The sequence below is a fragment of the Rhea americana genome, unplaced genomic scaffold, assembly GCF_003343005.1.
Source record: "Rhea americana isolate MKP2758 unplaced genomic scaffold, rheAme1 scaffold_91, whole genome shotgun sequence".
Classification (NCBI taxonomy): domain Eukaryota; kingdom Metazoa; phylum Chordata; class Aves; order Rheiformes; family Rheidae; genus Rhea; species Rhea americana.
In genome coordinates, this window is record NW_028187100.1 from 231,208 (window position 1) to 244,458 (window position 13,251).

Sequence of the window (13,251 nt, forward strand, 5' to 3'; positions counted from 1 at the left end):
CCCCGCCGCGCGCGAGGAGGAGCCGTTGGCGCTGCCCGGCCGAGCCGCCGCGGGACGGGCGGCGGGGCGCCGAGCCGCCGCGGCCGGAGCGGTAAGTGCGCTGCAAACTCCGGCGTGATCCTTCCYGGCAGAGCTCTCCTTCCTCCCCTGCCCTGGCTCCTGCTGCCCCRCCGCTCCGCTCTCCTGCCTCCCGCCGCAGCAGACCTTTCTCCTTCCCCTTTCGAGGCTCTTCTCCCTGCCGAGTCCTCTCCCCTCCTGCCGCCTCCGCTGCTGCGACTCCCTCGCCGCATCTCTGCCCGCTCTCCCCTTCCCCCGTGGGTCTCTTCCTTTGCGTTTCTTGCTTCGTCTTCGTTGCGGATTTTCTAACTGTCCTCTGCCTCCCCTCTCCCGTYTTCTGCTCTGTTGCCCTCCTCCTCCTCTTTTCTTTCTCTCTTCACCATCCAACTTTCTCTTCCTTACTGCCTCTTTCCCTTYCTCCGTTCATATTTTCCTATTTCTTTTTGCATTTTCCTCTCTCCTATTTCTGACTTCCCCTTATGCATTTTTCTTCACTTGCACTCTTCACTTCTTCCCTCTTCTTTTTCCAGTTCTCTCCAGTTTTTCTCTACCATTGCATTTTGTCTTTCTCCTCCCTTTGGGCACCTTCTTGGAAAGTGAGGATAATTTTTCTTTGCCCTTGGGAGGAGAGTTCGGAAACTACTTTATCTACACGGAGAAATCTCTTCAGTCTTCTGATAATTTTCTCCCCTCTTTCTGACCTCAAAAACAGAATTAAGCTTCCCCACCACCACCCCTTTCCTCTCGACGTGGACTGTTTGTTTTGGTCTTTTTTTTCCCCTGCCCAGACAGTGCTGACTTGTTTTGTGGTTAATCTCTTTTATTCTTGTCTCATCCCTCCTTCTTTCTTTACTCCCCTAGTAAAAAAAATAAATAAATAAATAAAACAAAATCTGTTTTGCCAGCAGAGAGAGGATGAGTGTTTGTTTGTTTTTTTTTTCTTTTTTTTGGGGGGGGGAGTAGAAAAAGATTGGTGAGAAAAGCTTCAGCAAATACAGGACCACAGGACAACAAAAAGGCATGAAGTTTAAAGTGTAAGAAGATGCATTCTACTCCTTGATTTTATGCAGTTCTAAACTATTGTTGTAGAGGTCTGAATTAGGATACAGTTTTTGGTGGTGGTGGTAGTAGTAGTAGTATGATGTACACCAAACTAATTTCTGTTAAATGAAGCATCATTTTAATATGCCAACAGGGCAGTGTGCTAAATTGAAGTTCAGTATTGCTTGTGGATTTCATCAGTACTGAAAATCAAAAAGCAAGGGAGGTCACAGATTTCACTACCCTTTCTAAAATTACACCTGTCACATTTTACACATTCCAAATATATTGGAGGCTGACACAATAACAAAAAAATCACTAGAAACCACTTACATCTATGTCAAAAAGTGCTATAGTGTGGTTTATGAAGTCTAGTTTGCACTTCAGAAGCTTCTACCTCATTGCTAGTCAGCATAACAGGTTCAAATTATGTGCTGGGCTGTGGAGAGAAAGTAAATCAATTATGTAATGATTTTACCTGTTGAAGGATTTTTGCCTTTTCCAGTTAATTATGTTTGGTAGTGCTGTGATTGTGTTATGGGAACTGAAAGTATAATTACTTTTTTTTCTTCAGTAAGAATAGTCAGTTTGTGAATAAAATGTCAACTCTTCAGGTAGAAGTGAAACAGTTTAGATTTTGGTTGTGTTGCATTACCCCACTTGATAGATACAACTCCTGAAGACCACATATTACATGATTAAATTACAGATTAAGTCCTTTTTTCCTTCCTTCTTTAGAGAATGGAGAAAATACAATATCATGCTAATTTTTGTGTARTTATATCTAATTAGAAAGGAAGCTAGACTTTAAAGTAGAATTATTTCTTTTTGGGCCTTAGCAATTTATCAAGTTTCAGACAAATGATTTCTCACCGTAAAGGAGCTGAAGTGATAGCTTGTCATTCACAATATTCAGTTGCATGCCCTTTAGGACACCCATGAGAGAGTTAACATTTGACTTACACCTATGTACTTTCCTGTCCTCCTCCTCCTCCTCCTCCTCCCTCCACAAACCAAAAAAAGATGACCACAGTTATTTAAATTAATCAACTAGTAAAAGTTCTTTCTCTTGCTGGAGATGAAGAAATATTGTGAATGGGGCTAGGGGAGAAATAGGTGGGAAAATAACAAGTAGTATTGGCAGACGGTTAAGTCCTTTTAAACTGTATCTTAGACTGTTTCTGGAACCAATCACTCTGAAGGACCAAATTAAGATGATTAGCGTTTTTTTCAATCCTTTTGAGGGAAGCTTTGGAAAGGAATGTGCTAAATAAAGGGAAGGAGACTTACTTCCTGAAGTACTCAGCTGAAAGTTGGGATCATGGGTCCTGTTCCTGCTTTTGCCATTGAATGGCGATATGACCTTTACATACACTGTCTTCCTATCTGAACCTCATAGGATATGGAGATTTTCCTAAATATCTGTTAAGTGCTTTTGCACATGACTTTAAGAATAACTATGTGCAAATGTATTACTCTTTGTTTAATAACAGTGGTTTTGAATGTGAGTCAGGTGCTAGTTAGTATTCTTGTGCTAATATTCACTCTTCCAAAGTTGTAAAGTAGAACTCACGAATTACTTTGATAGTGGAAGTGCTTAAGAATTTCCATTGCTGTAACAGCTCTGAGACTGGAGTTCTTTTTGTCTCCTGTATGTCTTTGACAATATCAGTGCACCTTTCTTCCACAGTACTTTAACTGTGTGCCCCAAGCCGAATTTGAAGGAGTACTGTTCTTGGCCTCTGCTGAAAGAAAACCTATTAGATCAAATTGCAGGGTGGAGAATAGTCTGGCAGGGGCTGGACTGAGACCCCCCAAACATGATGAATGTAGTTATTGGTGTTTTTTTTTTTTTTAATTGAGCTCTGTAATCAGTTGGTTTAGTACATGTGTTTTGTTTCTTTTTGTTGTTTGTTTTCTAATTTTAGATCTCTGGATTTTAGATCTCTGGATTTTTAAGCCTTAGATCTCTATGTTGGAAGTAAATGCAAGTCATGTGTGGTTTTTCTAGGTTTTTGTTTTGTGTTTTGAAAGCTCAGCTTTTTCATGTAATCTTTTCATACCAGGAGTTGGGGCTTTACAACATAATAGGACATATTATAATCTCAATGCCTGCCTTCCTGTAACATTAAAGATTTGTAGACCTCAGAATTACAAGGCTCTACCCTGTTGTAAGTAGTTCTCTGACTACTGTGATTGAGACTTGATTCTGTAGAAACTTGCTATTGCACAGTGGCATCAGCTTTGGGTTGTAACATGCTGTCCTCTTGTGTATGTGCATGGCTACCTCATCAGAATCCATATTTTCATCTGGACAGTCTAGTTTCAGATTTAGTTTCATAGTTAMTTTATACTCTTATCCTCCCTCACTCTCTTACAAATGGTATCCTGATCTCACAACTTTGACTATAATAGTTTTTATGCTGGTGAAAGGGTATTTATGTTGTTTTCTCCTGTTACTGTTAAGGATTGTATGTCATTTCTCTGTATTGATAAAAGTAAAGAGAAGGGGACAATTTTGTGTATGCCAAGCTGTGCAATGTTTCTTTCACTTTCTCTGCTTTATTCAATTTTAAGTTGAGATCACAGAAACTTACCCTAGTTGGAACAGAAAGATGAATTTGAGCTATAACTTTTAAGTGCTTGGTGAGTCTGCCTCAGGGGTTGCAGGCTGGACCCCTCTACATTGTTACTTTCACTCCCTGTTACTTTTACTCTCTGTGAGCATATAGTTTTCTTCATGACAGCATAAATAAGGAGACTGTTGGAGTATGTCTGAGAGGCACTGAGGAGATAAGTACTCTGTAAGTTTTTATAAGGGASGCACTGGAGAAATGCACTTAATTCACCATTTTACTTGGAGTTATTTTTTAAAGGAGGAAGGGGTGATCTTTTACTGCTTACTTTCTTGAAATTCTTGGAAAATGGGCTTACCCACAACAAAAGATACTGTAATGCTTGCTGCAGTCCAGGATTATTGAACAAAAGTATCTTGCTGTGCAATATTGTTGCTGCGCTCAATGTTGTATGATAACACATGTTTCTCAGCTGTTGTTGATTCCTCAGTGGCACAGACTTCAAAGGAAAGAACTGAGAGAGAGCCATAGCCAAAGAAAAGAGTTTTGTTCCAGTGGCCTGTACCATCCATCTGTTTAAATACTTTGCTGAACTGTTCCAGAGTGTTCAGGCATCCAGTTAGGGCTGACAAGCAATTACATCTGGAAGTGGAACCTACTATGAAGAGACCACCTAGAGAATGTTTAAATGCTAGCTTCCCTTTATCTGTAAGATCCTCCCTACCCAATCCAACAAGAAGGGATAAGGCTCATCATCAAGGATGCCTTTTAACATGACATTGTCTAACTCCTAATTCTGCTGAAGATTTACTTATTTTTACTCTCTATGCTATGTTTAGCATAAGAAGGGAAGAATGGTAACGGGGACAGAAAGTTACCTCTAGTTTCCTTTTCCTGTGTAACAAGCCCTGCCTGTAACTTAAATGAAGAAATGTGTGCTATTAGACTCTTCCCCCCCCCCCCCAAAAAAAAAAAAATGGTTAGTTAACAGATCACTCAAATAAGGAACATTTCTACCTTTGTACTTACTAAATTAGTCTTAGTTCTAAAACATTACCAGTAGAATCCCCTATCTTAAAAAATAGCTAATTATGTTACAGTATTTTAGGTTGAGTTTGAGAAGCACTCCACAACTTCTTACTGCATGGCAACAAATGCAATAAATATACAAGTATATAATTACATTTTTATTATGATGTGATAGGGTGTTACTAATTTATTTGTCTTTAGTTAAGTATTTATTTTGGAGTCTGCTGTRCGAGACAGGTGTTAACTTTGTTGTTGCTAGTTGAATCTTGAAGTCATGGCCTGGGTGCTTTCTGTAGTTCCAGGTGCTGAGACTCAGAAGGGAATCCTAACAGAGAGTCTATAAGTAAACTATTGATAACCTTAAAAGACACTAAATTTTCATAGGTGGGACTGAAATTGTGAGGRCTGGGGCAGATACTGATGACAGTAATGTGTATTTTACTTTAAGAGGATTTAACCTTCTTTATTAGTGGAAAATGATCATAGACAACTAAGAGGATATWTGAGCTTTGAAAAATTTGTGAGGTACTCTATTGTTTTCTATCTGCAAACAAACTGCACAACTGCATAGGTAAGTTTGAATGTTGTTGCCCTCTGCTTTGGTATTGCTCCTGCCTCTCTGCTATGGTGTGACTTTTACACCTTAGAAAGGATGTCTCTGTTTTCAGTGTCTTCAGTAGTGACATTCTTTTGGTATTTGGAGGTGTTGGATTTTAATACCYCTTTGAAAGGAAGGAGGGAAATTTTCTAGAAAATGTGTAATGTAACAGACTTCAGTGCTGTTTCTGCCCTTGCTCTAGGGCTGAAGTTGCAGTTTGAATKAATTTACTTGCTTTGAAAGCTAAACAAGGTGTAACCTTGTGTCATCTTATTTTCCTTACTGCAGCAGTATCTGATATGTTTCTAGCATGCACCCTGCTATATCTCTGGATAATCCAGGTTTAAAGTGGTGAGGCAGTCTTGGTGCTCTTCATATCATAAATTTTTCTTTAATTTTAAGATTTTTGACTTTTTTATTTCAACTGAACTGAAAGTTATTGCTAGAAGATTTTGGACTCCTAAAGTATTTGACAATTTTTCAAGCCGTTATTCAAAGGAGATCTAGAGTTTCCGGAGCAACCTTTTAAAACTTTAGTTTTCTCATCAGTCAGCAGTTTCATGAGCATGCATAAGGAAAGGCTGTAATTCCGCTAGGCAGCCAGATGTTTTGCATCTCTGCCAAAGTGGGGGAGACTGTGGCTTCAGGAGTTGCAGGGTCTGTGCTTGTCACTGGCCTGTTTGGGGATCTTTATCAGATCGTATCACACCCGTCATCTTCCTTCCCTTCTTCTTTCCACTTGGCTCCTCTTAATGGCTATYCTGATTCTGACCACCTCTTTTTAAGTAACTTTATCTAGAGCAAAGCCTTTTTTAATTTTCAAAAAAGGTAAATGTTTTTGATATTGATGGGTTGTGTTTGTTTATAATATAAAACTTCACAACAAAAAGCATTTATTTTTGCAAAAAGTTGTAGCTGTTGTCTAGTAGATTAATACTAGCACRCTGACTCTGACTGTTGGCATTAAGTGAAAAAATAAAGCAATCATCAATGCGAATGGGGAGGAATACCCTCAGAGCCTCATATTCCCCAGTCATACTAAATTGCATGTTCTTTTTGTCAGTGCTTCTTGAAGAGTTGTAAGATCCTTGGAGATCCTGTCTTGCTTCTGCTACTAGCTACTATCTGTGTTTCCTCTACATGTGAAGTAAGGAGTTCGTGAGATGTCTGTATGAGTCAAACACTTCCTGGAGAAGAAGGCAGAAAGACGCCAGAGCTAATCATGTTTTAAGAGGACTAGCAATCAAGATACAGCCTCAAAAGACCATTTAAGCAGTTAGTATGACTAGCAATATTAACACAACTACCTAGAATAATTGGTATCCAGAGAGAAAGGTATGGAAGTAATGGGATGCCTTTGTCTTTACCCATTAGAAAGTATRTGTCTTTTTAAGCACATTCTCGTACATCAGCACTGCTCCTTCAGCATTGTCTTGTGTCCTTGCTTTGGGCCTAATCCAAGGCTTTGAGTCAATGGAAGTCTCTGCACTGATTTCATTGGGAGTGAGGATGGAAACCTCTAACGAATAGCTGCGCGTCTGATCCTATGTATTTCGAGTAGTGGAGTCGGAGCTGATGGCCAACAGGACTAATGAAGAACAGTCACTGAATGCAATACAATGCTTCCATGCTGTTAATGGGATTGGAATTGGTAACTTGATAGTCCTAACAGATAACAAAGGCTATTTATCATACCAGGGAGCTGGGGGTTCTGTTTGTTTGTTTTGAAGGATCTGGTGAACAGTGTAGAATGAGTTCTGATTAAGGATTTTACTAGTGAAGAGACCTGTCAGTAAAYAATTGAACTAACAAGCATTCACAGAACAGTCTGAACAGAAACAGTATTTTTCCTCTTATTCCCACTGTAATTTCTGTATTTGCTTACCAGTTTACCTACTCAGCTCTTATCCTCTGAATTTAGCTTTTATTTGAAACTGAGATWCAACATAACTAACATAAAAAGTATTTGGACATTGGTTATTTCTTCCATGTATGGAAGACTTAATAGGAGCAACAAAACAAACCAATATATGAAAAGTTACTGTAATCGATAGTCTGCCAAGATTAAACCAGAAAGTAATCAATTTAATACAGGATTCAGTAGTGGTATACTAGATTAAGCTATTCTATGGGAAACTGTGGGAATTAAGTTATTCTGTGGGAAACTCATTTAGAGGCCTCTAGTATGAGTAAGATAAGACAACTGTAAGGGTGATCTGGTACAACAAATACTTAGTCTAGCCTCATAACTCAAGGATGGAAATGATGTTCTACTTACCTCTTCAGCTTTTTTTTTTTTTTTTTTTTTTTTTAATAGCTAAGCAGAATAAATTTACAGTCTCTGCAGGAAAAGCTGGACAGTAAATGGAATGCCCCTTTAAGAGCTGATACATGCTATAAGAAAAGATTTGACTGTTTCTGTCTCTCAGTAAACAAGTTCTGTACATTAGTGGATCATGTTCTGTAGCAGAAGTCAAAAGGCTCCCCTTTCCTAGGTGAGGTGTAAGGGAGCTAGATTCTCACCTGGAGGTGTGAGAGAGCCATGCTTTTAAAAGTACTCAGTGGTAWCTTTTAGTTTACTTTAAGTTTTAGCAAGCCAGAACTTTCTGGCTGTTTGGCCTTCCAGTGCTTGCTGGTCTTCTATTCTCAGTGGATTGCAGAACAAGCCATTAACAATGATTTGTTACAATGATCTATGGAGGCCTTGAATGAAATTCTGGCCTGTACTGCTAGGATCTGTGCAAGCGCCCAGTGAGAGATAAGCACTATTTTCCCTTCTTGACCAAAACGAACAGACAGTGCAAGCATTTAATTGACATGTCCAAGTTATGCAGCAGTAGTATAGCTGGAAATGCAGTGCAGCCCTGCTGTGTTTCAGACCAGTGTCCATTCATAGGCCCTGTTGTATTCTCATTCCTGTGTTTGTTATTGATGCTTTCTGATCTGCGTTGCCAGACTTTGAATTGGCAATGTGCCTCTTAAATGTGTGTGACTCTTAAGCCCTGTGTTGCTGTTTTCATACTCCAGCTGTTGTCATTGTGCTAACACTTTTGACTAGTGAATTGTGTGTGCTCCGTGCGTTTAACAGCACAGCCATTTCTTTCTACTCTGCTGTAACTCTTCCTAAATACTTGTTCATGAACTAGTGGCTTTCAGTGTTTTTCTCTAGTTGCTGCATAACATTTGCTTTTTGATAGGAAAGAAAAGTACTGGAACTTTCTTTTCTTCAAATATCACAGTTGCAGATAGAGGCATTCCTTCCTTGCCAAGCCATTTGGAGGCAGGAAGGAGTTGCTTTGTTTTGCTGTCCTGGGGATGAATTTAACTTATGTTGAGCACCTGTCCTACTGTGATCCTGACTTCCTGTCAGTACTATTCCCTCTCCTCTTTTGAGAATAACATGCTTGTTTCTGGCAGCTCTCTGCCTCGTCCTTTGAAGAAACCTAAGCTATGAGTTTTGAAGAATTCTTCTCCTCCCTTCTCTTGTCCTTCACTGACCTCTAGCCACATTTTTATCTTTCTTGAGAAGATCCTCAATTTCATTTGTCTGCCATTTTTCCTTTCATTCTTCACTTGATTATTTTTCCCAGGAACTGCTTAGAGACATTAACCATTACAGAGGTGTAGACTACTGAGATTTTCTTTTTTTTTTTTCTTGGTTTGAACCTAATACTAAAATGCCTGTGACAGGTAAATGTTTTCCATGTACATTATCTGTCATGACAAAAATTGCCCTCAGCAAAGGGTAAGGCACTGCAGTGGGTATATTTCTATATTGCAATATTGCTATGTTACCTGTTGTAAAAGAACCCCGCTTTCCCCCCCCCCAAGCTTAAACCACTGTTGCAGTATGAATACTTAAATTTAAATTTTCTGGTTTGTGTAGAAAATATTAATGGCTATAAAAAATAATTACATGCTGTAAGATAAAAATATAATATAAATAAAAAAATAGAAACTGTACTTCGTCTCAGGCTTATAGCTTCCTAATTGCTTGATAAATCTTCTGTCACCTCTAAGCAATGTTCTGCTGTTCTGAAAGACTTGGATTGTTTACCTCGACCTTTGTAAAAGTGCATTTACTTTAATTATGTGGGTAGAGAGATGATGATGACAACTGGATTTATTTAATTATATGCAGCAAAGGGTTTTTTCCCCCTATTTTTGTAGTGCCCTTTATATTTGTCATTCTAAATGTATATGCAACTGCTTGAATAATTAGAAATCTGTTCCCTGACCAGGATTTAATTTAATACTTCTGTAATGATCTCAGGCATCTTGAAACCACCTGTGCTTTACTTCATAAGACAAGATTTCAAATTAACCTCCCTTACTTTCAGCTTGACTAGTATGAATGAGGATAGCATTCAATGTATATACACTATTTTTAAGCTTCTTTCTTCTTCAYCTGGTCATAAAACTTGCTGTAGGCAGAAGATGGTTGTGCTACAATGAAGTTCAAAATGAAATGGAACGAGGGCAGATTGTGCTGTAATGGATGAAATGTCCTGCCTACCTTCCTGCTGTAAAACCCACTCTGACCTGAAAGAGTAGATGACTTCCTAGCTTACCATTGGAAAGGATATTTTTGATTGTCCCCCGTTTCTGAGTATGGATATCGTTGCCTAACCCAGGCAACACGGGCAGATTGCTGCTATGAATAAGTAATACCTAATTATGGACTGTGAGGTCCCAAGCCCAACAGAAGTTCTCTTGCAGGTCCAGGGCTTGTAAGAAGAGATTGGCTTGGGGAATTAGGAAATGAAATCAGCAGAAATTTGGACTCATCAGAAACTGGGATCTTAAAACAGTGCTTGTTTTTAGAAGCAGTGGATGGTATTATTCAAATCTCATGTGATGATTTGTGGTGGAGGGAAAGCCTGCAGTACATAGCAGTACTGTTTAGCCTTTTTTCTACTTGCTGGAATTTCAAGGAYTGTGGGCAGAGATGAGAGTATCCCCAATTTAGTGTTGAGAATGGACCTGGGATGCTTCACCCATGATACAAACATCAGTACAGGATGATAGGATGAGGTCTCTTTGGATATGTAAGTACTGCTTCCCAGTTTTTTTCATGAAGGTGTGTAATCGGTATAACTACTGTATGATTTGTTAGACCTTAAAACAGCTGTTGATTAAGTGCATATCCCATCCTGAAGTAGGAGAACTGATGCCAATCCCAGCCAGCTGTCATTGTAGTAGTCTTGGTCTGCAAGCAAGTACTTGATTAATTTTCATGAAAACATGACCATTTCTGTAAGTCTTCCTGACTGCATAACAGTAAGAGACTATTCCAAAATCAAAGGCTCAGTGAAGTTGCGATAGCCAAATAAGATGCCACCTAYGAGCTGAGCCATAACAGTAACTGGAGTAACAATTTAWATGTGCTGTGGTGATGAGGCAGTGACATGGAAACTTCTGTGAAAGAGGTTTAACCTAAACTGATTTACTTAGCATCTTGACTGGGACAACCRCATGCACAAACTACACGGACAAACTACAGTATCTGAGCTGGCAGATAGTGACCTTTTGATATACTGTACCAGGAGTTCAAACAAGAAAAATAAAGCTCAGTGTTCTTAAAGCATACTTAACAGGCCATTCATTAAGCACTGTTAAGGAACAGATGTCAAAGGAAAGGCTCACCTTGTTAGTCAGTTGACACAAGGATGTCAAAAGTACTAAATGGAATAATGTATTTACATTACAAGCTTGTTAATTGGGTTTAGTGGTATTGGTAAACTGTTAGTTTTACAACTGCTAAAAACAAGGTAAATGTATACAAAATGTAATCTTAGAGTTGGTATGTAGATGCTGCATGGCATATGCAAACTTTTGCTACTTCTGTAGCATCTTTTCCTGCAACTTATTTTTTTCCTGCAAAGTAGGTGTTTTTAAGGACCAATATGCTAACTCTGTGAGAGGAGACAGGGATTTATACACGGTTTTGTGTCCTTATGCCCAAAGGTATTTGAAAGTAGTCTTGTATGTCCAATGTGATAATCTTCTCTATTAGGAGTATTCAATGTCTACTGACTTCTGCAATGAATTTTAATAAAGTCAGTCCCGTGCTTGCTAAAGAGTCATAGAAATAGCATTATTACCCAACTTAGGTCCTTCTTGCTAAACTTTAAAAACTGAATTGAGACATTAAAGCAGAGGTAAAYTGAGAAGCTAGGTTGCCTCATGTGTATTATAACCCTTTCAAGGGAAAAAAAAATTGGTTATATGATTTCCTGCAAAGGATCTATTCCTAGTGTTGAGAATGAATAGAAATTTTCAAAAGGGATCAAAAAGTAAGTTAGGATCAACAATACTATATAAGCTTTATCTTTATTCTTTTAAGTCAATACAGTGGCAAATCAATCAATCGGAATGTAAAAAAGTTCTTTAGCTTCAGTTTTAGAAGGAAATTCTAGTTCTGTTTTGTTGCAGTGCATCCATCTTCACAGTATCTGACTGGTTGCTCCATACACTTTAATGCATGCTTACAATGTTGCTTAGCAAAAGCTGTATATTCCTAAGATGCAAGTGCTTCCATTTATTTCAAAGGCACTGTTCACACTGAACCCTAAAGATATGACTAACACATATAAAGAATATACTTCAAGATATGATTAATTTTGAGTAGTCCCACTAAAAGTAAAGCCAAGTGCATCTGTAATCACTTGTCAAAATTTGTAACAGTATCATTTGCACTACTGTTACTTTTTTATTTGGTTGTTGTCAGGTTAAGCTAGTTTAATGCACAGAGCTAACAATGGGTGAGCTTGATGCAGAGCTTGAATAATCTGRTGAATTGGTGACTTGTATGGTGTTTGTTTGCTGCTTCTTATAGAGGTTTCAGAGCTCTTATTTCAATACTCAGCTACTTTAAAACCTGAAGATAAACTATTTTTATTGGCTTTTTAACGTGCACCTTTTATTTAAGACTCTTACATATTCTGCTGATATGGAACATAAATTTTATTTTAAATTAAGGTATTTCTTTAGAGTCCTCAAAGGTGTGTTTACAGTGAATTTTTGCATAAATTTCACCAGAATAGTTTTTTTGGGGAGGCTTCCAGGGAAGAATGATCCATGGGATGTGAATGTTCCATTCTTTTCTGTCTAAACTGGATTTCTTTATCCAGAGCTTGTCATGAATACTTGCTGACTGAAGTACAAGGATCTCTTTGTAGTCTCCTGCTGTAGGAAGCTCTCAGGAAGGAAATTGCTCTTCCGATATTCTGTGCTGCTGTCAGAGAACTCTGCTTACCAAGTCACCTGCCCCTTACACTATCACCTTCTTTGTGTTGGTCTGGAGAGCATTCTAGAGAGGTGAGATGCAGTCATGGGCTAACATTCAAAGATAGATACCATGCTAGCTGTGTCTTTTTGAGTTACTTTACCAGGTTTTGTTTAATGAGGASTAAATCTCCCAGATGTCCTAAGTCACCTACCTATTTTATCTTTCTTAAATCTCCTGAGATCTGCATATGAAATGAGTTGCTTCTACACATTTAACAGAAGTAGTTTTCTTTTTTAAAAAAAAAAAACCTTAAAATATTGATTTGCGTAAAATTGTAATACTTTGTATTACTCTGTCAGTTTATTCTGTATAAAAATATGTAGGTCTCCTTGTGAGATGCTTTTAAGCTTCAGCCTTTGTGTTTATGGAGCATCTGAAATTTAGGTGATAGAGGGAAGTAGGAAACTATCTGGTATGAGTCTGTTCAGTCATCCACAACACTGGGACAAAAATCACTCATGTAGGTTTGTTTTCCTATGTTTGCTTATTTGGGTTTGTCAGTTGTGGTAACTGAATTGTATTGTATTTTGAATTGGAAAAAGTGATGGAATTGTGACAACTCACACTTAAAAGCTAATATATACAGTTCACTTACATATCATTCACATGAAATTGAAGTTGAATTATTCTGTTTAAATGAAATCATTGGTCCCAGGCAG

The 13,251-nt window shown here is 38.3% G+C and overlaps 1 protein-coding gene across 2 annotated transcripts in view; it reads left to right on the plus strand.

The window, feature by feature from the left end:
* The first annotated feature begins 20 nt into the window (after positions 1 to 20).
* RASSF8 (Ras association domain family member 8) overlaps positions 21 to 13,251 on the plus strand; it is a 91,827-nt gene continuing 78,596 nt past the window's right edge. For both annotated transcript variants that reach the window (XM_085324475.1, XM_085324474.1), the window contains exon 1: positions 21 to 91. The gene's annotated coding sequence lies outside the window, so the exon portion shown is untranslated. The remainder of the gene's footprint in view (positions 92 to 13,251) is intronic.